The sequence below is a fragment of the Oryctolagus cuniculus genome, chromosome 12, assembly GCF_964237555.1.
Source record: "Oryctolagus cuniculus chromosome 12, mOryCun1.1, whole genome shotgun sequence".
NCBI lineage: Eukaryota > Metazoa > Chordata > Mammalia > Lagomorpha > Leporidae > Oryctolagus > Oryctolagus cuniculus.
Window position 1 is genome coordinate 88,292,384 of NC_091443.1, and position 26,170 is coordinate 88,318,553.

General features: G+C 50.0%; 1 long non-coding RNA gene across 2 annotated transcripts; it reads left to right on the forward strand.

The window, feature by feature from the left end:
• The first annotated feature begins 149 nt into the window (after positions 1-149).
• LOC127483678 (uncharacterized) lies at positions 150-25,106 on the forward strand. 2 transcript variants are annotated; one of them, XR_011380937.1, is made up of 3 exons: positions 150-12,173; positions 12,635-19,958; positions 24,122-25,106. It is a non-coding gene; the product is annotated as an uncharacterized lncRNA (long non-coding RNA). The 2 variants fall into 2 exon arrangements; XR_007910148.2 differs by having other exon boundaries at positions 150-19,958.
• Positions 25,107-26,170: the final 1,064 nt, after the last annotated feature.

Below are 26,170 nucleotides of genomic sequence, written 5' to 3' on the forward strand. Positions count from 1 at the left end.
AGCCCCGGCGCTCGCCCGGCTGCCCTCGGCGCCGCCTGCGCGCCGCTCGCCGCGCCCAGCCCGCCGGACCGGGCTCCAGCGCGCGGGCCCACCTGCGCTCCCACGCCGCTCCGGCTTCTCCCGCCCCGCCGGACGGGCTGCGCGCGCCCGCCCGCCCGCGCCCCTGGTCTCCACCTGCGAGGCGTGCAGCCGCCCGGGATGGAAGCTGACCCGGGCGCCCCGCCTTGACCCGCCCGTGGACTTGCCTTTGTCCGGGGTCGGAGGACTGCGTCTGCTAGGCTCGCCTGCTACCTGCTGTGTCCCTCTGAAACCGCCGAGGGGCCCGCTAAGCTAAGGCTCCGAGCGGCGCGATGCTGGCTCGAGGTCCCACAGCCAAACCACGGGGCCTCTCCGCCGCCTTAGTCTCCAGAAGTCTGTGGCTCGGATGTCCCCAGACCCTTTTCTGAAGCCCCTCTGACTGGGGGCCGGGGGAGCCGGGGTGGGGCGCAGAGGGAAAGGACCGGATTCCCAGCCCCGCTCCCTGTTGGGAACCTCATGAGAAAACTGGGCACATGGAAATCCACGCACAGGCCGCTGCCGAATTCCTAGACAGAGAAGCCCCCGGGGTTATTTCATTTCCACCAATTTGTGAGTTTTTCAAATTGTCTTCGTTATTCATTTCTGTCCTCATTTCACTGTAGTCCAAGAACACGCTTTTATTTTTATCTGTCCGTTTAAATTCGTTGAGGTTTGTTTTTGGGCCTAGCATATGGCCAACCTGGCGAATATTCTGTGTGCACTTAAGAAAAATGTATATTCTTGGGCCGGTGCTGTGATGCGGCAGGTCAGCCGCCTGCAGTGCCTGCGTACCACGTGGGCACTGGTTCAGGTCCCTGCTGCTCCACACTTGCATCCAGCTCCCTGCTAATGCCCTGGGAAAAGTAGCAGAAGAGGACTCAAGGGCTTGGGCCCCTGCCACCCATGTGAGAGACCCGGAAGAAGCCCCTGGCTCCTGACTTAGGCCTGGCCCAGCCCTGGCCATTGCAGCCTTTTGGAGAGTGAACTAGCAGATGGAGGATCTCTCTTGTCTCTGTCCCCAACCCCCCAACTCTGCCTTTCAAATAAATAAACCTTTAAAAAAAAAAAAAAAAAGAATATGTATGTCCTGCAGTTGGATCAAGTGGTCACTACTTGTCCGTTGGGTCCAGTTGGTTTATGCTGTTCTCAATGTTTATATTCCCTTGTGGATTTTCTGTCTCGTTCTATCATTGCTGAAAGCTGGGTATTAGAGTCTCATGGTAGATAATTTTATGTGTGAACTTGACTTGGCTAAGGAATGTCCAGAAAGCGGATAAAACATCTTCCTGGGTGTGCTGTGAGGGTATTTCTGGAAGAGAGAGCATCTGAATTACTAGACTGGGTACAGAGGAGTGCGCTCACCAGTGTGAATACGCATCGTCCTATCTGTGGAGGGACTGAGTAGAGCAAAGAGGTGGAGGAGGGGTGGATTCAGTCTCCCTCCCTGAGCTGTGATGGCCACCTTCTGCCCTCAGGCCTTAGCTTCCAGCTTGCAGCCCACGGATCATGGGACTTCTCAACCTCCTTGGTCACGAGAGCCCAACGTCATAAACACTCTGTGTGTTATGTGGAGAGATATGTTACCGTCTGGGTATGGATATATGGATGTATATAGAAATGGGTACATGGATATTTATATACCTATAGATGTAGATAAAGATATAGGGATATATAGAGATGAATATATAGCAATATGCATGAATAGATATGAGTATCTCCTATTGGTTCTGTTTCTAAAGAGAAACCCTAATATAGTCTCCAATTGCGGAATAACCTGTTTTTCCATTCATTTCTGCCAGTTTTTGCTTTCTATATGTTGGGGCTCTCTTATTTGGTACATATGTTTATCACTGTTTCGGCTTCCTAGTAGATTGAACGTTTGAAAATAGTCAAATGTCCCTCCTCATCTCTAGTAACATTTTTTCTTTTAAAGTCTGTGCTGTCTGGTGGTAGCGTAGCCACACCAGTTTTCCTGCAGGGCTGTTTCCTAGATGTATCTTTTTTGATCATTCACTTTTAATTCGCTGGTGTCTGTGAAGCTGACGTGCGGGGCCCCCATAGACAGCACAGGTACAGATCCTGGCTCTTGTTTGCTTTGAAATCATGTCTGAGGCCGGCGCCGCGGCTCACTAGGCTAATCCTCCACCTTGCGGCGCCGGCACACCAGGTTCTAATCCCGGTCGGGGCGCCGGATTCTGTCCTGGTTGCCCCTCTTCCAGTCCTGCTCTCTGCTGTGGCCCGGGGGGCAGTGGAGGATGGCCCAAGTGCTTGGGCCCTGAGACCAGGAGGAACGGCAGGAAGACCTTTCTCTCTGTCTCTCTTTTTTACTGTCTAACTCTGCTGTCCCGGTTGCCCCTCTTCCAGGCCAGCTCTCTGCTGTGGCCAGGGAGTGCAGTGGAGGATGGCCCAGGTGCTTGGGCCCTGCACCCCATGGGAGACCAGGAAAAGCACCTGGCTCCTGGCTCCTGCCATCGGATCAGCGCGGCGCGCCGGCCGCAGCGTGCCGGCCGCAGCGGCCATTGGAGGGTGAACCACCGGCAAAGGAAGACCTTTCTCTCTGTCTCTCTCTCTCACTGTCCACTCTGCCTGTCAAAAAATAAAAAATAAAAAATAAAAATAAAAAAAAAAATCATGTCTGACAAGCTCAGCTTTTTGACTGACTCACTCGATGCCTTCACATGTAATGTTGTCACTGATTTAAAATATCTCCCATTTTATTTTCCATTTGCTGTATGTCTCAAATCTTCTGTGTTCTAATCTTCCTTTACTGCTTTCTTTTGCATTAAATATTTTCCTTTTTCAAACATTTATTTTATTTATTTGAAAGGCAGTGATACAGAGAGAAAGAAGGACAGACAGACAGGTCTTCCATCCACTAGTTCACTCCCCAAATGGCCTCGATGGTCTGGGTTGGGCCAAACTGAAGCCAGAAGCCAGGAGCCTCTTCCAGGTCTTCCACATGGGTGCAGGGCCCCAAGCTCTTGGGCCATCTCCAGCTGCTTTCCCAGGCATATCAGCAGGGAGCTGGATTGGAAATGGAGCAGCCGGGACCCAAACTGGCACCCATATGGGATGCTGGCACTGTGGGCAGTGGCTTTTCCCACTACACCACAATGCCAACCCCAAGTATTTTCCTTTTTTTAAAAATTTATTTATTTATTTGAAAGGCAGAGTTACAGAGGAGCAGAGGCAGAGAGAGAGAGAGAAAGAGGGGGGTCTTCCATCCATTGGTTCATTCCCCAAATGGCCACAACAGCTGAGGCTGGGCCAAGCCAAAATCGGAAGCCAGGAACTCCATCCAGGTCTCCTACTTGGGTGGCAGAGGCCCAAACACGAGGTCCATCTTCTGCTGTTTTCCCAGGCGCATAAGCAAGGGAACTGGATATGAAGTGGGGCAGCCAGGACTCACACTGGCACTCAGATGGGATGCCAGTATCTCGGGCAGTGACTTAACCTGCTGCACCACAACACCATCCCTTAAATAAATATTTTCTAATGTGCCACCTTAATTTGCTTAATGCTTTTTTTCCACCTTTTTTTTTTTAATGGCCTTTTCTAGAGTGGCCATTTGGCACACTACTTGAGGGGCTAGCATTGCCCAGAAGGTTAAGCCACTGCCTGCAACACTAACATCCCATGGGAGCCCTGGTTCAAGTCCCAGCTGCTCCATTTCTCATCCAGCTCCCTGTTAGTGTGCCTGAGAAGGCAGCGGGAGAGGCCCCAAGTGCTTGGACCCCTACCACCCTCGGAGACCTGGATGAAGTTCCAGGCTCCTGGATTCGGCTTGGTCCCACCCCAGCTATTGCAGCCATCTGGGGAGTCAACCAGAGGATGAAGGATCTCTCTCCCTCTCTTTTTCTCTCTGTAATTCTGCCTTTCAAATAAATAAATAAAAAAGAAAAGATACTACTTGAGACACCTACATCCCAAATCGGAATGCTGGGTTCAAGTCCTGGCTCCATTTCCACTTCCGGCTTCTACTAACATTCACCTGGGGAGGCAGCAGTGGTGGCTCCACTGCTTTGGTCCTTGAATCTCATGTGGGAGACCAGACAGAGTTCCTGGCTTCCGGACTTGGCCTGGCCCAGCTCTAGCTGTTGTGGGCATTAGGGAGTGAACCAGCAAATAGAAGAGCTCTCTTTATCTGTTTCTGTCTCTTTCAAATAAATAAAAAGAAATAAATACTTTGAAAGTTTTATTTTTTAATACTTTGTTAGTGATTGCTTTAGGTAGGGCTTACATCTAAACTTATCAGAATCAGCTTCAGATTTGTTCTAACTTCATTTCAATAAAATATAGATATTTTACTCCTATAGCTCATATCCCCTCCCCCTTTTGTGGTATTATTCCAGAGATTACATCTATAAATGTGGACTGAGAGAGGTGGGCATTTGGTGCAGTGGTGAAGATGGCTGTTGGGGGAGTTGACGCTGTGGTATAGCGGGTAAAGCCTCTGCCTTGTAACGCCAGCCCCCCATAGGGGCACTGATTCGAGTCCTGGCTGCTCCACTTCTAATCGAGCTCCCTGCTAATGCGCCTGGGAAAGCAGTAGAAGATGGCCCAAATCCTTGGGCCCCTGCACCCATGTAGGAGACCTGGATGAAGCCCCTGGCTCCTGGCTTCAGCCTGGCTTAGCCCCAGCCATTACATCATTTGGGGAGTGAACCAGCAGATAGAAGCTCACTTGCTCTCTCTCTCTCTCTCTCTCTCCTTCTTTCTCTCCCTCCGTCCCGCTTTCCTCTGCCTCTCCTTCTCTGTTACTCTTTTAAATAAATAAATAATTTTTTTTTTTAAAAAGATACCTCTTAGAACCTGCATCTAGCTTGACTTCGGATTCCAGCTTCCTGCTGATGTGCACCCTTGGAGGTCTCGGGTGAGAACTCACACGCTTGGCCCCTGCCACCCACATGAGAGTCCTGGACTGAGTTCCTGGCTCCTGGCTTCAGCCTGGCCCAGTCCCAGCTATTGCAAGCGTCTGGGCGATGAACCAGTGGGTAGAAGATCTCTCTGTCTACCTTTCAAATAAATAAGTGAAACTTTTTAAAATGGAGATTGATTCTGAGATGACATAGATGCTTGTATTAAGCATGCCTATTTTATAAAAAGACTGAGAAAAAGAAAGGAGAAGTTTTATTTAAATTAATGTTACTTATAACTTCGAGTTCTCTTTATTTATTCTTGTGGGTTTTAGTTACCATCTGAAAACATTTCCTTAGTCCACTGCAGCTTTTCTCCCCCATGAATTCCTTTATGCTGTTAAACTGGCAGATACATCACATTTCTTTCTATATGTCTTGTACCAAAAATATATTGATAGATATTATTTTATACAATTGCTTTTTTTAAAGATTTATTTACCTAGGTGCCGGTGCTGTGGCATAGCAGATAAAGGCGCCACCTACAGTGCCGGCATCCCATGTGGGCACCAGTTGAGTCCTAGCTGCTCCACTTCCAATCCAGCTCTCTGCTATGGCCTGGGAAAGCAGCAGAAGATGGCCCAAGTCCTTAGGCCCCTGCACCCATGTGGGAGACCTAGAAGAAGCTCCTGGCTCCTGGCTTCGGATCGGCGCAGCTCTGGCCATTGCAGCCAACTGGGGAGTGAACCAGCGGATGGAAGACCTCTCTCTGCCTCTCCTTTTCTCTCTGTGTAACTCTGACTTTCAAGTAAATAAATTTTTATTTATGTATTTGAGTGGCAGAGAGGTCTTCTATCCATGGTGTTCACTCTCCAAATGGCCACAAGTGCTGGAGCTGGGCTGATCCAAAGCCGGGAGCCTGGAGCTTCTTTCAGGTCTCCTATGTGGGTACAGGGGCCCAAGCACTTGGACCATCTTCCATTGTTTTCCCAGGCCATAGCAGGGAGCTGGATCAGAAGTGAAGCATCTAGGACTCGAACTGGTGCCCATATGGGATGTTGGCAATGCAGGCAGTGGCTTAACCTACTACACCCCAGTGTTGGCCCCTTTTGCTTTTGTTTTTTTTAAAGATTTTATTTATGTATTTATTTGAGAGGTAGAGTTACAGACAGTGAGAGGGAGAGACAGGGAAAAAGGTCTTCCTTCTGTTGGTTCACTCCCCAAATGACCGCAAAGACCGGAGCTGTGCCAATCTGAAGCCAGGAGCCAGGTGCTTCTTCTGGGTCTCCCACGTGGGTGCAGGGGCCCAAGGACTTGGGCCATCTTCCGCTGCTTTCCCAGGCCATAGCAGAGAGCTGGATGGGAAGAGGAGCATCTGGGACTAGAACTGGTGCCCATATGGATGCCGGTGCCGCAAACGGAGGATTAACCTACTGCACCACAGCACCAGCCCCCACAACTGCTTTTTAAATCAGTTGAAAAGATGAAATGGGAATATAGATGATTGTTTTTCAGTAAATTTGGACACTTTTAGCTATTTTTTCTAATATATTTTTCTGTTCCTTTGTTCTGTTTCTGGTATTTCCATTACACATATGCTGGTATACTTCATGACATCCCACGTTTCTTTGAGGCTCAGTTAATTGTTCTTCAGTTTATTTCCCTCTGTTCCTTGGATTACCTCATCCCTTCCACGCGGTCTTCAAGTTCGCTGATCCCTTTTCCTGCCAGTTCATCTCCACCATTCAGCCCCTCTAGGCAGTTCTTCGTTTCAATGATGAGACTTTTCAACTCCAGCGTTCCCAATGGTTTTCTCCTTACACAATTTCTACCCCTTTGTTCATACTCTCTGTTTGATGTGGCATTGTCCTCAGGCCATTGTTCTCTTTAAGCATGATCTTCTGTAGCTTATTGAGTATATTCATAACGAGTGCTTTGAAGGCTTTATCTGTTAAATCGGGCATCTGCTCACTTTCACAGGCAGCTTCTGTTGTATGAGTTGTACTTTCCTGTTTCTCATGATGGCGTGTCTCCTAATTTTTTTTGTTGTTGGAGACCAGACAATTTGGGTAATTTATTTCAGCCCCTCTGGTCACTGGTCTCCCCAGCGCTGAGGCTTGTTAATATCGTTTGCTTTGTTTGTTTGTGTCTTCGTTTAGTGACTGGCTGGATTATTTTGTGTCATCTCTTGCACCCTGCACTGTCGCTCCTCGCAGGACGCCACAGTCCTGGGAGTGGCCGCTGTCGCCTTGAGGTGACCGTGGTTTTTACAGAGCTTTCTTTGACTTTTTCCCCGACCACATCCAGCTGCCAAGTCCACTGACTCCAGTATGGTTGCTCTGTTGTTTTCAGAGGTACCTGAGGCACCAATTTCTCCATGACTAAACCAGTCAAGGCCGGGCCCTTGTCGGGAGAGAGCTCCCTAGGGCACCGAGACTTGCTGTGTGCCCGTTGCGGGAGTTCTGGAGTCGGTGTCGCAGGGGTAGTGGCAGGAGGGGTCTGCAGCTGCTCTGGCTCAGGTCTGCATCTCGCCCCCAGAGAGGCGGCAGATTCTTCTTGGTACTGGACTCAGGGCAGGACGGCTTGCCATGCTGCAGCTCATGGAGTCACTGTGTTCTCCTTTCTCTCTGCCGGGTCGCAGCGCCTCCTTGCGGCCGGGTTTGTTGATCGCTGCGGTCTCCCAAGTCGCACCTCCCCTTCTCTGCCGGGTCTGTGCAGGTGTGCTGCTGCCTCTCTTTTCTGCTGTTCTGTCTCCTGACCCTGGAGAACGAGGCAGGCACACCAACACCCCAGAGGGCTGCCCTGCCTGCCCCAAGTTGCTCGCCTGGACCTGCCTCTCAAGGTTGCCTGGCTCAACCTTTTCTGCAGGTCTAAAGCAGGAAGTTCTCCTTGACTGGTTGAGGTGTATGCTAATGACTTATTCTGCCGGGCTGATGTTGGAGTAGCTGTTTTGCACAGAAGTTTGCAGAGGGCTCAACCAGGTCCCTCCAGCGGAAGCAACAGCATCTGAGGGTTCCTTTGAAACATATGTTTCTCCTGTCTGCTGCCTTCCTTCAGGGCTCCAGGAGTATTCCTCGGGTATGGTTTTTCCTTTCTTACCTTTTTCCTTTCCTTTCCAGCCCCTCCTCCCACCCCAGCTATCTCTTTCCCTGGCAAACTATCCTGCCTACAGTCCAGCCTGTAAGAAGGGGTTTTGAAAAGTTCATGAAAAAACAGAATTAAAAGATCATCTGCAGAGCCGGCATTTTAACATAGCGGGTTAAGTCTCCCGGGATGCGGGCATCCCATATGGGTGCCTCTTTGAGACCCAAGCACTTGAGCCCCTGCACCCACATGGAAGACCCAGAGGAAGTTCCAGGCTCCCAGCTTTGGCCTGGCCCAGCCCCAGCCATTGCAGCCATTTGGGGAGTGAACCAGTGGTTGGATGGATCTCTCTCTCTCTCTCTTTCTCAACTCCTCCTCTGCCTGTCAAATAAATTTAAAAACATAAATCTTTAAAAAATCATCTACACTTTCCATGAACTTTGTTTTTGAAAGGCAGAGAAGCAGAGACAGACAGAAGTCCCATCTGCTGGTTTGCTCCTCAAATGCACACAAGTCTGGGCCAGGCCAAAGCCTAAAGTTGTCAACTCAGCCCACTACACCACACTCCCAGATGGGTGGCAGGGAACCCACGATGTCGGTCGTCACTGCTGTCTCCAAGGTTGCATTAGCAGGACACTGGAGTCAGGAGTGGAGCCAGGTATTGAATTCAGGTATTCTTGTTACCTCCCGGAAACTGGGCCCTCTCCCTGGCAAATTCTAGGAAACGCACCAGGGGTTGTCACAGAGCAATTTATTTGCAGCAAATAAGGAGATCAACCATAGGCAGTAATTTGCAAAGCCATGACTCCATGAGCAGGGGAAGTGGGTGTCTTTCATTTTAGAGGAAATTTGTAAGAGGGGAAGTGATTACCATTGCATGGAGGGGTGGGTACAAACCCACGTGGGTGTAGCTCAGAAACACAGCCAGGGGCTCGCGCTGTGGCACAGCACGTGAAGCCGCTGCTTAGGACACCAGCACCCCATATCAGAGGCCACTTCGAGTCCCAGCTGCTTCACTTCTGATCCAGCTCCCTGTTAATGCATCTGGGAAGGCAGTGGAAGATGGCCCAAGTAGTTGGACCCTTGCCACCCATGTGGGAGACCAGGATGGAATTCTAGGCTCCTGGCTTTGGCCTGGCCCAGCCCGGGTGGTTGTGGCTATTTGGGGAGTGAACCAGTGAAAGGACGATATTCTCTCTCCCTCTCTCTACCTCTCTCTGTCACTCTGCTTTTCAAATAAATAAAAATAAGTCTTTAAAAAATAAAAAGAAATGAAGCCAAGGATGACCTTGAATGCTCAGGCATTGCTCTCACAGTGGGGTCTGGACCAGTCCAGGGTGGCTGGTGATTACATCACTCCCTGGAATGAGACTGAAAACCTGAAAGACAATTTAGGAGAATATCAGGTGCATTTAGGGTCTTGAAATAGAAATGAGTCACAGTAAAGACTTCTGAGCCACTCCCAGGCATTAGCCAGTGGCACTTTGATTAGGGACCTGGGCCTGTTAGCTGATACCTTAATCGACAGGCCAAGCATGCACCCCTCTATGAAGTTTTTGAAGATCTCAGTATGCCTGGTGAATTGCCAGTGTCCTCTCAGTGGGTCTTCACACCACTGATGTCCTTCCAGAAGTGATTTCCCTGGAGGAAAGATTAGGCTTCTGCCCCTAGGTAAAGTCTGAGCCTGGGCTCTGGATCTGGGGGACACTGATTAGCTTATCTCTGAATGACACCCTTGTTCTGTGGTCTGTGTCTTTGTGGGGAGCAGCAGCCTGAGGTCCTCTGGACTTGCCTGTCCTGGGGCAAGGGTAAGAGGGACTGCCTGTCCCGGGGAAGAAGGAGGGAGCCCCCTCTTCTCGGCTGCACTGGCCCAGAACTTCAGGGAAGGTGAGAAATGCTACAGTCCCGCCCCTCCCAGGAACACTAGGAGCTGGGAGCTTGTGGGGCCCCTATACTCCCTGGCCAAGGCGAGAGGGCAGAGCCGGGGAGTGCATTGGCTTCAAACACTGCAGGCTAATTGCTGTTCTTACCGAAGGTTAATGTATTTTTCTGTAAATGTTTCTTTATGTGCTATATGTCCTCAGGACTGTTCCAGAGTCTATAAATCTTGTGTTTTAAAAATCATTTTCAGGGGCCGGGGCCACGGCTCAATAGGCTATCCTCCGCCTACGGCGCCAGCACACCGGGTTCTAGTCCTGGTCGGGGCACTGGATTCTGTCCTGGTTGCTCCTCTTCCAGTCCAGCTCTCTGCTGTGGCCCGGGAAGGTAGTGAAGGATGGCCCAAGTGCTTGGGCCCCTGAACCCATGTGGGAGACCTGAAAGAAGCTCCTGGCTTCTGGCTTCAGCCTGGCCCGACCCTGGTGGTTAAGGCCATTTGGGGAGTGATCCAACAAGTGGAAGATCTCTCTCTCTCTGTCCCTGTCTCCCCCTCTCTCTCTGTATCTCTGCCTTTTAAGTAAATCTTAAAAAAAAAAAAAGTAGACAACAGAAAAAGGATAAATATAAATTCTATTTAATTGTGATAATAAATATTCATTCATAGATGTACACATAGATAGTAAATTTTTTACTGTTAATAAAATTTTATGCTTTAAAAAAGTTTTTGATTTATTTGAAAAGCAGAACTGTAGAAATGTAGAGAGACAGAGAGAAATCTGCCACTTGCTGGGTCACTCCCCAAATACCCACAGTAGCCAGGAAGGGAGACAGGAGCCAGGCGCTTAATCTCAGTCTTTCACATGGTAGTGGATCCAAGTACCTGAGCCACCTGCCACCTCCCCACATGAACATCAGCAGGAAGCTGCGTAGGAGGCAGCCTCACTGGGATTCGAAGTCCACACCGGGACATGAGAGCTGAGGCTCCCAAGTGGCAGCTTAACCTGCGGTGCCACATGCCCACCCCTAAAAATTTACTTTTTATGTTTACTAATTACCAAAGTTTGCAATTTGCTTTTTTAAAAAATATTTATTTATTTATTTATTTGAAAGGCAGAGTTGCAGAGAGGCAGAGAGACAGAGAGAGAGGTCTTCCATCCACTGGTTCACTCCCCAGATGACCGCAACAGCCAGAGCTGCGCTGATCCGAAGCCAGGAGCCAGGAGCTTCTTCTGGGTCTCCCACACAGGTGCAGAGGCCTAAGCACTTGGGCCATCTTCCACTGCTTTCCCAGGCCACAGCAGAGAGCTGGATGGGAAGTTGAGCAGCCGGGACTTGAACCAGCGCCCATATGGGATACTGGCACTACAGGAGGCAGCTTTACCCACTACACCACAGCACTGGCCCTGCAATATGCTTTTTATCATTGTGTACTACCTCGAATATTGATAACTCAATCTAGAAGAAATATTTTTAATACACAGGAACATACTGTCGCAGGAAATAAGAAATGCACTTAATTTCTATATGTGTCCTTGTTTGTCATGGAGAATGTGATTGAGTGATCAATAAAAAACTCTCAACATCCCAAATACATAAATAATTCTTAAATTCAACAGTAAGAGAACTTTTTTTGATGTACAAAAGACTTAAACTTCACTTCACCAAAGGAGATATGTGGATGACCAGTAAACACTTGAAAACATGCTCAATGTCATAAGTCATTATGAAACTACATGGCCGGCGCCTCGGCTCACTTGGCTAATCCTCCGCCTGCGGCACTGGCATGCCGGGTTCTAGTCCCGGTTGGAGCACTGGATTCTGTCCCGGTTGCCCCTCTTCCAGGCCAGCTCTCTGCTGTGGCCCGGGAGTGCAGTGGAGGATGGCCCAAGTCCTTGGGCCCTGCACCCGCATGGGAGACCAGGAGAAGCACCTGGCTCCTGGCTTCAGATCGGTGCAGCGCCATTTGAGGGTGAACCAGCGGAAGGAAGACCTTTCTCTCTGTCTCTTTCTCACTGTCTAACTCCACCTGTCAAAAAAAAAAAAAAAAAAAAAAAAAAAAGGAAACTACAAATTAACCACCATAAGATACCACTAGGTATCTATGAAAATGGCTTAACTAATACTACCACATACTGGGGAAGGTGTGGAACAACTAGAAATCTCATTATTGATACAGCTACTCTGTAAAACAGTTCTTTTAAAAATATATTAATTTTATTTATTTGAAAGACAAAGTGGAGGCTGGCATTGTGGCATAATGGGTTAAGCCACTGCTTGCAGAACCAGCATCCCATATGGGTGCCAGTTTGAGTCCTGGCAGCTTCACTTCTGATCCAGCTCCCTGCTAATGCGCCTGGGAAAGCAGTGGAAAATGGCTCAAGCGCTTGGGCCCCTGCACCCATATGGAAGACTTGAAAGAAGCTCTTGGCTCCTGGGTTTGGTTTGGCCCAGCTCTGGCTGTTGCAGCCATTTGAGAAGTGAACCAGCGGATGAAAGACTCTCTCTCTCTTTCTCTCTCTCTCTCTCTTTTTTTTTCTCTGTAACTCTACCTTTCGCATAAATCTTTAAAAAGGAAAGTGACAGAGAGGGAGAGACAAAGATCTATGCATTCATTGGTTCACTCCCCAAATGATTGCAACGGCTGGACAAGCCAGGAGCCTGTGACTCCATCTGGGTCTCCCACGTGGGAGACCCAGCACATGGGCCTTCTTCTGCGGCTTTTCTAGGTGCCTTAGCAGGGTGCTGGATTGGAAGCGGAGCTGCCAGGACTTGAATTGATGCTCTATGGAATGCTAGTGTTGCAGGCAGCAGCATAACCCACTGTGCCACATTGCCAGCTGCTAGGAAAGAGTTCTTAGAAAGACCCAGCAATTCCTACTTCTAAGTATTTAGTTGTGAGAAATAAAAACTTGCTCATGCAAAAATATGTACGCTGGGGCCGGTGCTGTGAGTAGCAGGTAAAGCCACCGCCTGCAGTGCCGGCATCGCATATGAGCACTGGTTCGAATCCTGGCTGCTCTTCCGATCCAGCTCTCTGCTATGGCCAGGGAAAGCAATAGAAGATGGCCCAAGTCCTTGAGCCCCTGCATTCACGTTGTTGACCCTGAAGAAGCTCCTGGCTCCTGGCTTTGGGTCAGCACAGCTCTGGCCTTTGCAGCCATCTAAGGAGTGAACCAGTAGATGACCTCTCTTTGTCTCTCTCTCTCTCTCTCTCTCTTTTTTTTTTTTTGCCTCTGTCTTTCAAGAAAATAAATCAATAATTTTTAAAAATATGTGCACAAATATTTGTGTAGCAGGTCTATTACTAAGATCTCAGAGGATAGCCTGGGAGGCCAGGCAGCTGTGCCTCAGGGTAGGAGCCCTGACCTGGAGCACCCAGTGGAATGATGCCAGGGTGAAGACCCCAGGAGGGTGGAGGTACCAGCAACAGGAGACAGGTGCCGAGGAAATTGGCATTCAGTGCATTGCAGGCCTGGGAAAGCTGCAGACATCAGCATACAGCCGCAGAGAGCAGCCGCAGGGGCAGAGGCCAACACAGCGGTGGGGGCATGGAGGCCTCCACCTAGATTTCAAAGGATGCTGCAAACTGCAGGAGAACTGACGGGGGCAAAGGTGCTGCTGAAAGCCCCAATGATGGCCACGTCAAGTGGAAATGTGGGGTCGGAGTTGGCACTGAATCCCCACCAAGGCAGTGTCCGCTGGAGCTGTGGAGAGGAGGTTCCAGCCTGAACTGAGTGTGGGCAAAGCCGCAGGGGCAGGACCGCCCCTCACCGTGCACTCAGGACGCTGGGTTCCGGCTTCAGGATGTGCTGTTTGCCCTGCTGGGTTTTGCTCTAGCTTTGGTCCTGTTAATCCTTTATATTCCGCTGTCTCCCGTTTCTGGGATGGAAATGTGTACTCTGGGCCTGTCCCCCAGCCATGGCTAAGGGAGTTTGCCTTGAATCTCATAGGAGACCGTGCGCTTTGGAATTCGTGTTGGACTTGAGACTTTGGACATCTGGAGCTAGAATGACTGAATGTTGTATATGAGAAGGACATGAGTTTTGGAGAGCCAAGGTGGAATCTTAGAGTCTGGACAGGATTTGGCTGCCAATGCATGCATATTACATTTCCAAGTCATGGACTGGAAACAGCAGAGACTTGATCCAATCACAGATGGTATCTGAAAGAGGAGCCTTTGGGAAGTGATGAGACCGGGCCAGGTGGCTGGGCTGGAGCCCCTGTGACCAGGTCGTGTGGCTGTTTCAGCTTGGAAAAGCATCGGGGTGTCCCCAAAGGCCCGTGTTAGAGTCTGGATCCCCAAAGCCTGTGTCAATGATTAAGAATGGAACTTAATTGAATTATGGTGTCTGAGTGGGTGGGGCCTTGGAAAGTAATTAGATTGGATTCAGTTGTGGAGTGGAGATGCGTGGATGTGAAGGAAGCGAGTGCTGCTTGGGTCTCTTTGCTTCCTGGCTCGGCCCATTAGCCACCCCCCACAGGCACCCTGCCCCCCACAGATACCAGGCTGATGTAATGGGGCCACCTGGGATTGGACCGTGAGCCTGCATAATCATGCACTCAAATAAACCTTCCTCCCCAGGAAATTCTCTGGGGATGAAAATCTAATTCTTTTTTCTTTTTTTTTTTTCTTTTTTCTTTCTTTCTTTTTTTTTTTTTTGACAGGCAGAGTGGACAGAGAGAGAGAAAGGTCTTCCTTTGCCGTTGGTTCACCGTCCAATAGCCGCCGCGGCCGGTGCGCTGCGGCCGGTGCACCACACTGATCCAAAGACAGGAGCCAAGTACTTCTCCTGGTCTCCCATGAGGTGCAGGGCCCAAGTACTTGGGCCATCTTCCACTGCACTCCCTGGCCACAGCAGAGAGCTGGCCTAGAAGAGGGGCAACTGGGACAGAATCTGGCGCCCCGACTGGGACTAGAACCCGGTGTGCCGGCGCTGCAAGGCGGAGGATTAGTCTAGTGAGCCGTGGTGCCAGCCCGAAAAATCTAATTCTACAAGTAGAGAGAAGGTGCAGCTTCACAGGGCAGCATGAGAGCACTGGGGTGCGGCTGGGGGATAATTCTTTTTGTATCCTGATTGTGGCGGTGGTTATGCAAATCTAAGCTTGTGTTAAAAATCATAGAACTGTATGCCAAAAAAGGTCAGTTTTACTGTCAGTTAATTTTAAAGGTAATTTAAAAATAGTGCAGGGACCTAGTCACAACAGTCAAAAGGTGGGACTAACCCAAGTGGTGCACAAATGGAGCGCTGAGTCAGCTCTTCCTTACTTTGACTAAAATACCCACAAGGAGGCTCTTGGGAAGGAAAAGGTTTGTGTCAGCCTACAGTGTGGAGGGTCACAGCTCAGGATCAGGCAACCCAGTTAATCCGGCATCTGGTGGACGCTGGCCATGCTGGAGCAGGTCTGGGGGAACAGTCATGTGGTGAGCCAGGGAGCAGAGGGAGAGGCGAGGCCGAACTCAACCCAAACAGCCAACGCTCAGGTGAGAACTTCCTTCTGAGGACATTCCTCCAATGACCCCCAAGGCTTCCCACCCAGCGCACCTCTCCAGTGCTGTAAGTAGACCATGTCTCCACTCCTAATCGCTCAACGCATTTAGACTTCAGAGTTTAAATCTCTGCATGGATTCCAGGAGAAAAGTCCTGTTCAGCCCCCAACATGGCTGGACAAAATGTGACATATCCGTAAAGTAGACACTCTTTATCTGTAAGGAGTGACATTTTGATGCACGCTATGGCATGGATGAACCTTGAAGACTTTGGCTAAGTGAGATAAGCCAGACAAAAAGACAAACACTGTATGATCCCACTAGTGGTGAAGATTGCGTTACAGTAGGAATCTATTTAATGCCACTCAGCTGTACCTTAGAAGGGGGCAAGCGTTGGACCCAGCAGTTAAGATGCCGTCATCCTGTATGGAAGTGTCTCTCTCTGCTTTCCATTCAGTCTCCTGCTGCTGCACGTCCTGGGAGACAACAGGTGATGGCTCTAGTCCTTGGAACCCTGCCACCCATGTGGGAAACCCAGGCAGAGTTCTGGGCTCCTGGTTTCATGGTTTCATCCCAGCTCAGCCTAAGCTATGGTGGGCATTTGGGGAGTAAACCAATGAATGGAAGATACCTCTCTCTCTCTTCCAAATAAATAATTCTTTTTTAAAATATTTATTTATTTATTTGAAAAGCAGAATTACAGAGAGGCAGAGAAAGATTGAGAGAGAGAGAGAGCTTCCCATCTGATGGTTCACTCCCGAGATGGGCCACTATGGCAAAAACAAGGAGCTTCTTCTGGGTCTCCCAGGCAGGTGCAGGGGCCCAACCACCTGTGCCATCTTCCACAGCTTTCCCAGGCCATAGCAGAGAGCTGGATCAGAAGTAGAGCAACCAGGTCTCGAACGAGCACCCATATGGGATGCCGGCATCACAGGTGGTGGCTTTACCTACTATGCCACAGCACCAGCCCCTAATAATTACTTTAAAAAAGAAAAACTGAATAATTTATTGATACAAGGTGATGAGAAGGATTTATCTCTGTGCCCTCACATCACTCAAGTCTCATGAGAAAAATAGCAGACAAATCCCAGCCGAGAGAGGGTCAGTAAAATATCCAGCCAATATCTTTCCAAAGCACCACACTCATCAAAACAAGGCATGCCTGAGAAACTCACAAGCCAGAGGAACTCAGGGAGACAGAACAACAATTAAACATAATGAGGTGTCTTGGATGCAATCCCAGAACAGAAAAAGGACATTAGATAAGACTGGGACATCTGAATAAATGGGGAGCTATTGATTCATTAATTGTAACAAATATTCCATACTAACAGTAAAATGATAGTAACAGGGCCAACTGGGTGTGAGGGATCTGGAAACTCTGAACTAGTCACAATTTTTTTGTAAGTTTAAAACTTTTCTTTTTAAAAAGCTCATCGAAGGCCGGCGCCGCGGCTCGCTAGGCTAATCCTCCGCCTAGCGGCGCCGGCACACCAGGTTCTAGTCCCGGTTGGGGCGCCGGATTCTGTCCCGGTTGCCCCTCTTCCAGGCCAGCTCTCTGCTGTGGCCAGGGAGTGCAGTAGAGGATGGCCCAAGTGCTTGGGCCCTGCACCCCATGGGAGACCAGGAGAAGTACCTGGCTCCTGGCTCCTGCCATCGGATCAGCGCGGTGCGCCGGCCGCAGAGGCCATTGGAGGGTGAACCAACAGCAAAGGAAGACCTTTCTCTCTGTCTCTCTCTCACTATCCACTCTGCCTGTCAAAAAAAAAAAAAAAAAAAAAAAAACACCTCATCAAAGTGTACGTTCATGGGGCCAGCACTGTGGTATAGTGGGTAAAGCTGCTGCCTGCAGTTCCAGCATCCCATGTGGGTGCCGGTTCCAGTCCCAGCTGCTCCACTTCCAATCCAATTCCATGCTAATGGCCTGGGAAAGGCAGCAGCAGATGACCCAAGTGTTTGGTTCCCTGCCACCCACGTGGGAGACCCAGATGGAGTCTGGCTCCTGGCTTCAGCCTGGCCCAGCCCTGGCCAACGTGGCCTTTTGGGAAGTGAACCATGAGATCAAAGGTTCATATTCTCTCTCTCTCTCTCTCTCTCTCTCTCTCTCTCTCTCTCTCTCAACTCTGTCTCTCAAATAAACAAATATTTTTAAAAAGGAAGAATTTTACGAAGGCAACAGCAGCACTCAAGGCATTCTAAACATAGGCCCCGTCCACATGCCCAGGAAGCACCACTATTGTAACCTGAGTGTAAGATTTAGGACAAAGGACAGGGGCAGAGAATCTGACAGTGGCCGTTTCAAGAAAACGTACTTTGCGACATCGCACTCAGAGAGGCCCAGACGACCACAAACCAGGAAAGCTGCAATAAAGCCAGTCTGCGTGAGATTTTTTCAGTACACAATGTATAAAGCTAAGTACTTGCAAGAAGGAAGCACCCTCCAGCTCCCCTCCCCCCCCCTTTAAGATTTATTTATTTATTTGAAAGGCAGAGTTGCAGAGAGGCAGAGGCAGAGAGAGAGAAGTCTTCCATCTGCTGGTTCATGCCCTAGATGGCTGCAGTGGTCTTCTGGGTCTCCCGGCTGGGTGCAGGGACCCAAGGACTTGGCCAATCTTCTACTGCGTTCCCAGGCCATGGCAGAGCGAGGGATCGGAAGTGGAGCAGCCGGGACTCATACCGGTGCCCATATGGGATGCTGGCACCACAGGCAGCAGCTTTACCCATTATGCCACGGCACCGGCCCCCCTGCTCCCCTGTCTACATCCTGAACATGCCCTAGAAACCTGCTTCTCCCCAATACAGATTCCTTGGGGAACTGTACCTTCCTACTGTCTCCTTTACTCATTGCAAGTAAATACAGCTTTCCTTTTGAGCAGCTCCCACTTGAGGCTGATTATTTGGCAAACGTGTCTACAGCAAACTTCATACTTAATGGGGGTCATAAAAGCTATGATGGGAACAAGGAAAAGATGCGTGCTATCTTCACTGTGTTCAGTGTCTCTACCAGAGTTTCCAACTGCAACCGGAAAAACAGTACAAATTAGGACTTGGAATGAAGCTTGTCACGCTCACGTGATATCCCATATCAGAGCGCCTGGTCCAGTCCTGGCTAGTGTGCTTGCAATCAATCCAGTTTCCTGCTGTTGGGCACTCCAGGAGGGAGCAGGTGATGGTGTCATGGGGGTGGCTGGGAAAAGAATTCCAGGATGACATGTAGGCAAAAGTCAGCAGAGAAACAAGATTTGTTTATGTGCAAAATATAACCACACTCAGGAAAGGGTGTGGGTATGCACAAGAGAGCTGCACGTTCAGGGCCATCTCTATGTGATCTGGAGGCGTCTTGGGTGACGCCCATTCATTGAATATTCAGAGAGGGTAGAGCTAGGTGTAGGGCTTGAGTACTGCCCATTTTCTACCCCCCTCCCTATTTTGAAAATATCAGAAGTCTACGGTAATTTTATTATAATGACCATATAATTAGCTAAAGATCTTCATGGGGACATAGGCAGCAGCCCTGTTGGTTGTTTTTAGTTGGTGCTGGTTCTGTTCTAGAACGAATCTCCAGAACTAGTTGGAGGAGTTATTACAGAACCCCCAAACCTGGGTCCGCTCATCCGACAAGCAGAAAGCCGATCGCTGGCATCAGGGAGGTAGAAGAGAGGAGGTGTTTATTTGCCAAGCACAAAGGAAGGAGCCAGGCAGCTATTGCTTCATTTCCGGGCCCTCCGAGGGGTAAAAGGTAAAGGTTCTTATAGACTGAAGATGGGCTGAGAGGTGCAATGCACATCCAAATTCCAGGCTGGTCGGTGATGCTTATGGCCATGCTCTTCAGGGAATTTAATGATGGCCACGTGGGCTTCAGTCTGGGGGCTACATGCAGGTGGGAGTTACTTTCTGCCCCTAGCCTGCCATTCTCCTGAACAAAACCCCTGGAGACAATACCAGCCCTCAAGGTGTTATCTATGGAGAAGCAGGTGACATCATGGTCTGCTGATGAGAATCTCCTAGGGCTGCTGTAACAAAGTGTCTGGTGGGCCATTTGCAACACAGAATGGAAAACTACTGTGAGCTGACTTGCAGATGTTACCAGACTCACCAGGCAAGCAAGATGTTATGGAGTAGCCAAGAGGAAATCAAAGGCCAGAGAAGGGAGGAGGGCAGTCATTCTGTAACTTGGACGACCTCCGAGAAGACTGTACACCCTATAGTACTCAGCCAATGAGGAGCTGGGGGAGGGACCTAGGATTTATCCTAGGTTGTTGGTTGTTGTAACTGCGCCAGGTGTGCCTGCTCATCAGATACCTGATCTTACAAGACAGGTAATAAAGTCTCACTTTCCACGGCACTTCCTAAGTCTGAGTCCCTCTCTTGAGTGCCTAGGTAAGGATATTTCCTACTAACTCGGGGCTCATCCAGGATCTCTGGGCCTGCATGGAGGGGGATTCTGGCACAGAGGGAGATGCACCCCACCCGATTTTGGGTGCAGCATCCCCCCACAGAAAAGCTCAAGATTGTCATTCAGAAGACAGTGGCAGGGACACAGAATTGCACATGGAGGCACCGCAGGAACCAAGCAACCTCGTGCAAGAGCCAAGGTAGGAAAAGTTGGACTCTAAGAACTGCCTTGGTGGTTGGGTATTTTTGGAGGCTGAGTGCGTGTGTGTGACTAAGATAAGAAGTGAGTGCAGAGTCCTGACCCAAGGTCTCATTCTCTTGCGTGGGAAATGGCCAGAGATGGACGAACTGGGTCCTGGGTGTGCAAGAAACCTCTGCTGCTGGGGGTTGAGCTCACAGGAAGACTTGGAGTGGTGTGAAGGAAGTCTCTATTATGGCAGATTGAGCATACAGGGAAAGGCAGAGTTGAGTCAAAAATGGGAAAGCAGAATTCTAGACCTGGAGGGCAGGGCCGTGAAGAGGCTCTGACGTTCCCCAGAGTCTACTGGGGAGAATGTTGGTGTCTTGGGGGGGGGGGGGGTCACCACTCAGACCAGAAACAAAGAAAAGCAAAAAATGGTTTTAAGTATTGCTGCTGTGTTTGGCCTAAAAACCTGATTTGTGAACCCTCGGTCTTTTGGCCTAAGTTCAGCTAAAAACAAAAAGTAAAAGTTATCATTTCCACCATAGAAGAGATTAAAAAAAAAGGATTGGATAAGAATCCCCCTCGTTAGCCAGTGTGGTGGTGTAGAAGGTAAAGCCACTGCCAGGGGCATCGGCATCCTGTATGGGTGCTGGTTTGTGTCCTGGCTGCTCCACTGCCAATTCAGTGCCTTGCTAATGGCCTGGAGAAAGCAGTGAAAGATGGTCCAAGGATCTGGGCTCCTGCCGCCCACGTGAGGGACCTGGATGAAGCCCCTGGGTCCTGGCTTGGTTCTGGCCCAGCCCCAGCCATTGTGGCCGTCTGGGGAGTGAATCACCGAATGGAAGATCCCTCCCCCCAACACCTCTCCCTCTCCCTGTAACTTTGACTTTCAAATAAATGCATCCCTCCCTCAAAAGATGGGGAAATCCTGACGTTCAACAAATGGCTGAGGGCGGGGGAATACGGAGGGCAGCTGGATGTGGCAGGTGTGGAGAGACAGGACGTTTCAAGAGAGAGTGTCCAGGATGGAAGAGAGAAGAAAAGGTAACCCCCCTCGTGACTTCTGATGAAGGGGGAGGGGGAGGGGGTTGCTTCTGAGTGGGTCCCACCAGGAACCCTGGATAAACTTCATGCCGGGCCCTGAAGGGGCAGAGACACTGCTTCTGGTTGGCCCTGGAGCTGCTCCTTCTTCCCTGACACATCGGCCAAAGGGCACAGAATTCTTCAGGGAAAAAATGGGGGTAAAGGTTCCAAAACTGCTAATCAGACTAGGATCAGAACAAGTTGAGGGGTCACTTTCATATGAACCTGAGGCAGGAATTAATCTCCTGGGCTGAGACCTGATTGTGAGAGTGGGTTTAAGATTAGAGTGGATGAGGAACAAATACGAGGACTAATGGGTACCCTAACTGAGGAGGAAGAGGGAAAGATTTGTCTCCAAGTATGGGTGAGCAAGGTATAAATCAGACCTGTCACCCCATATGCCAAGTCGTTTTTTTTTTTTTTTAAGATTTTATTTATTTATTTGAAAGTCAGAGTTACACAGAGAGAGGAGAGGCAGAAAGAGAGAGGTCCTCCATCCAATGGCTCACTTCCCAGTTGGCTGCAACGGCAGGAACTGTGCCGATCCGAAGCCAGGAGCTGGGAGCTTCTTCTAGGTCTCCCACGTGGGTGCAGGGGCCCAAGGACCTGGGCCATCCTCCATTGCTTTCCCAGGCCACAGCAGAGAGCTAGACTGGAAGCGGAGCAGCCGGATCTCGAACCGGCGCCCAGGTGGGATGCTGGTGCTTTAGGCAAGGGCACTAACCCCCTGCACCACAGTGCTGGCCCCATTGCCAAGTCTTTACACCCTCCTTGGTCAGATCCCATGTGGACACAGTTTAGTGTGGTGGGTTTAAAAGCTGCATTTTGGGCTTGTCCCTCCAACCAGGGAAGCAGAGAACTTCTTAGTGGGAAAATCCTGAAAACGGAAGAAAACACTACCACTGGACTGTGTTACCAATAAGGCTTTGCAGAAGCCCCAGATATATTTGGCCAAGTGTTAGAAAAAGTCTTGGGAGGGTTCAGACCTTCCACAATATGTAGATGATCTTCTAATCTTGGGAAAGAGAGGCGTGAAGTGTCAGAGATCACTGTAAACTTGCTTAACTTTTTGGGAAAGAAAGGCTTTACAAGTCAACAAAAGTCAACTGCAGTTTGTAGAAAAAGGGGCAAAACACTTGGGACCCTTACTTAGCAAAAAACAGCAAAAAAATCAACCCAGTGGGGATATCAGGAATAGTGAATCTGCCTTTGCCAAAAACAAAAAAACTCAGAAAGCTTTTGAGACCGGCCAGTTACGGCAGAATGGCAGATTGTAGATTGACTCTTGTGCTCAAAAGACCCGACCCCCTTCCATGGTCTCCGGAAGAAATTCAGGCAGTAGGACAGCAGACACGTGATGCAGGGGGTTCCTGTGAAAAGGAAAGGCCAGCCAAGAGCCGTCAGACCACAACTGCTTAGGACACAAGACTAGGGCCAGGCCTGATCCCAGGGAAGCCCCACCATGCAATGGGGTGAGATTGGTCGTGGATGGTTCGTCCCGAGGAACAGAGGGAGAGAGACACACGGTTACGCTGTCATCGGTGGTAACAGTCAATCCTTAGGTGAGGGTGGACAATTACCTAACAACTGGGTGGCCCAACCTGTGAATTGAAGGCTCTCCCTCAAGCTCAAAAACTCCTCGAGGGCCGAGGTCCTACACACGTGGATTCTAAACTTGCCTACAAGGTTGACATACTTGTGGGAAAGTCTGGACAGGGAGGGGCCTTATAAATAGTAGAGGAAAGGAACTGCACGTGGAGAATTAGCAACACAAGTTCTAGAAACCTCTTACTTCCTGCAGAAGTGGCTGTAGTTCCGGTAAATGGCCATCAAAGGGAAAGTCTATGGAAGGTATAGGAAACAGGGTTGCACAGGAAGCTGCTAAGCAAAGCTCCCTAGAAGAAGGAATTAAATCATTCAATCTGGGACCAGCGCTGTGGTGCAGCAGGTTAACGCTCTGGCCTGAAGCACTGGCATCCCATATGGGCTCTGGTTCGAGTCCCGGCTGCTCCACTTCCGATCCGGCTCTCTGCTATGGCCTGGGAGGGCAGTGGAAGATGGTCCAAGTCCTTGGGCCCCTGCGCCCTCCTGGGAGACCCAGAGGAGGTTCCTGGCTACTGCCTTCGGATTGGCACAGCCCCGGCCATTGTGGCCAATAGGGGAGTGAACCATCGGATGGAAGACCTCTCTCTCTCACACGCACTCTGTGTGTGTGTGTGTGTGTGTGTGTGTAACTCTGACCTTCAAATAAATAAATAAATCTTTTTTAAAAAAATCATTCAATCTAATCCCGCACATCCCTAGTGCACTACAGAGGAAAGAGAGGAACCACCCAGAACTGGGAAATACGTAAACCCATATCGAGGGGACCGATGTGCGTGCTGCAGAAAGGGAGCCAGTGGCGTCCCCAGGCTGTGTGTGATGCAACATGTGGAGACTGTGGGAGTGTGGGCGTCTACACCGTGGCTAAGCAGGTGTATGGAGGTTGTGTAACATGTCAGAGGATAAATAAGAAGGTAATTAGAAAACACACGGCAGGAGGAAGGCCTCCTGGGTGCGGGCCATTTCAGTGTTCTGGTGTACTACAGAAATGCCTCAGGTGGGGAGCCCAGGATTGTACATCATTCTTCCGGCTGTGTGGGAGCTTTCTCACTCACAACCCGCCTCCACTGGAAATGTCATCAAAATCATTTTAGAACAAATTATACCTGGATTTGGCCTCATAGAGAATGTTGATTCAGACAACAGAAGTCACTTTACATCAATGACACTGAAGGGGCTTATGGGAAAGCTTGGTTAACTGGGACTACCACCTTCCCCGGCATCCTTTCTCTGCAGGAAAGGGAGAAAGATGACTAAACACCTGAAAAGCAGGTGGCTCAACTATCCTTGGAAACTAAGCTACCTCGGACCAAATGCTTCCCAGTAGCACTCCTTAGGATTAGAGCGGCTCTGAGAAGGGAGGTGGCACTGTCCCCCTGGGAACTGCTATCTGGGCTCCCTTGGGTAGGACTGCACCCTCCCTACCCTGGAAACCAAGCATCAGTGTCCAAGGAGCTGTGTACCAGCCTCATCCTCTGCTTTATCATCCCCAAGGTTCAAAGGACTCCTTGCCCAGCCTCCACCTCTCGAGTTCCTGGTTCACCACTTTGAGCCCGGCGACCTGGTGCTGATAAAGACCTCGAAGGAAGACAGACTGCAGCCGTGCTGGGAGGGCCCCTACCAGGTGCTCCTGACCACTGAGACAGCCGTGCAAACAGTAGAGAAAGGGTGGACTCATTATACTCAGGTTAAAGGACTGGGACAAAGCCAAGGGGACCAGTGGGAAGTGTGTGAGTCTAAAGGACCCTTGAAAGTGACTCTAAAAAGAATTCCAGCCCCTCCCTCTGCGCATCCCCTACCCTGACTGAGGCTGTGGAATTTGGCTGGGGGAGGTGGGATGGGCTGCTGGCGGGGGAAAGTGGGAAAGGACACTGAATATGGGTACCTGATGTGCTCGGGACGCCCCACAGGGCCAGGCTGGTCAGCTCCATGCTGTCACTCCAGGGATTTCAGGTGTGATTTTCAAATGCTGGAATTGATGACCACTTACTTACAGGTTGGCTAGAGGGTCCTTCGGAAAATGGGAGGATAACAATTTGAGAACAAAAATAAAACTGGAAATGGGACCAAAGAGTGTAAAAATAAAGAGGACGGGGGCCCGCGCTGTGGTGTAGCAGGTAAAGCCGCCACCTGCAGTGCCAGCATCCCATATGGGCGCCAGTTCAAGTCCCGGCTGCTCCATTCCCAATCCAGCTCTCTGCTATGGCCTGGGAAAGCAGAGGAGGATGGCCCGTGTCCTTGGGCCCCTGCACCTGCATGGAAAACCTGGAAAAAGCTCCTGGCTCCTGGCTTTGGATCAGTGCAGTCTGGCCATCACAGCCATCTGGGGAGTGAACCAGTGGATGGAAGACCTCTCTCTCTCTCTCTCTCTCTGCCTCTGCTTCTCTGTAACTCTGCCTCTCAACTAAATAAATAAATATTTTTTAAAAAGCCTGAAGTTTATAAATAAATAAATAAAGAGGTCGGATTTGTAAGAACATGTCTGCTTGTCCATTTTCAACACAGAATGGTCCTGTGGATTTCTGGTGTTCCTACTTCTTACCTGTTGAATATTATGGTTGGTGATGAATTACACCCGTGATTATTGAGTGGATTAGAGTATGTTTTTGCAAAAATTAAAGGGAAAAAAAAGGAAGGAAGGAAGGAGATTGAAGGAGGGAAAGGGGGACGGTTATCTTCCTAGAACTACCTATGAAATATGTGAAATCTGTTCTCTTCATTAATAAAAAGGTTTAAATGGAAAGTTAGATAGCTGACTTGCAGATGCAGCAAAACTGAACCAGGCAAACAGGATGCTAGGGAGTAGCCAAGAGGAAATCGAAGGACACAGAGGGAAGGAGGAAGGTATCTTAGTAACCTGGGCAATGTCCAGGAAGATTGTACCCCCGCAGTACACAGCCAGGGGGGACCTGCGTGCTAGGGTGGAAGCCGCTTGCTGTAACTGCTCCCGGTGTGTCTGCTCACGGACACCGACCTCGCAAGGCCAATAATAAAGTCTCGCTTTGGCTGCACTTCCTAAGTCTGCGGCCATCTTGAATGGGCAGGCGAGGATACCTCCCACAGCTGGTGTGGGGAGCAACTGAGACTAGACTAAGTTACTGGAATTAAGACTTATTTTATGCATCTGCTCTCCCACAATATGGCACTGAGAGAGAGACCAAACAACTTCTACGCAGCTGCCTCTCGCCAGTTTGACTGATAAGCTGCAGGAGCTGCTCCTGATTGGAGGAGAGCAGCGTGCTCGGCGTGTGGGTAGCAGAGTTGGGATTGGTGGAAGAGGACTATAAAGGAGAGACACACCATGCACCAGGAACATCTGGGGGAACACCTGAGGAACATCTGAGCAGCCCCCGAGAGAGCCGGCCGGCCAGCCGGCGGTGTGCCGCTCCTCCGCGGAAGCAGGGAAAGCGGCGGGGGGTGCCGCCCCTCCACGGAGGTGGAAGGGCCGGCAGCTAACCCGGGACGGACGGCGTTGTTCCTCCGCGAGTGAGGGACCAGCAGCTAACCCGGGAAGGGCCGAGCAGACAAAAAAACAGCGCAGGG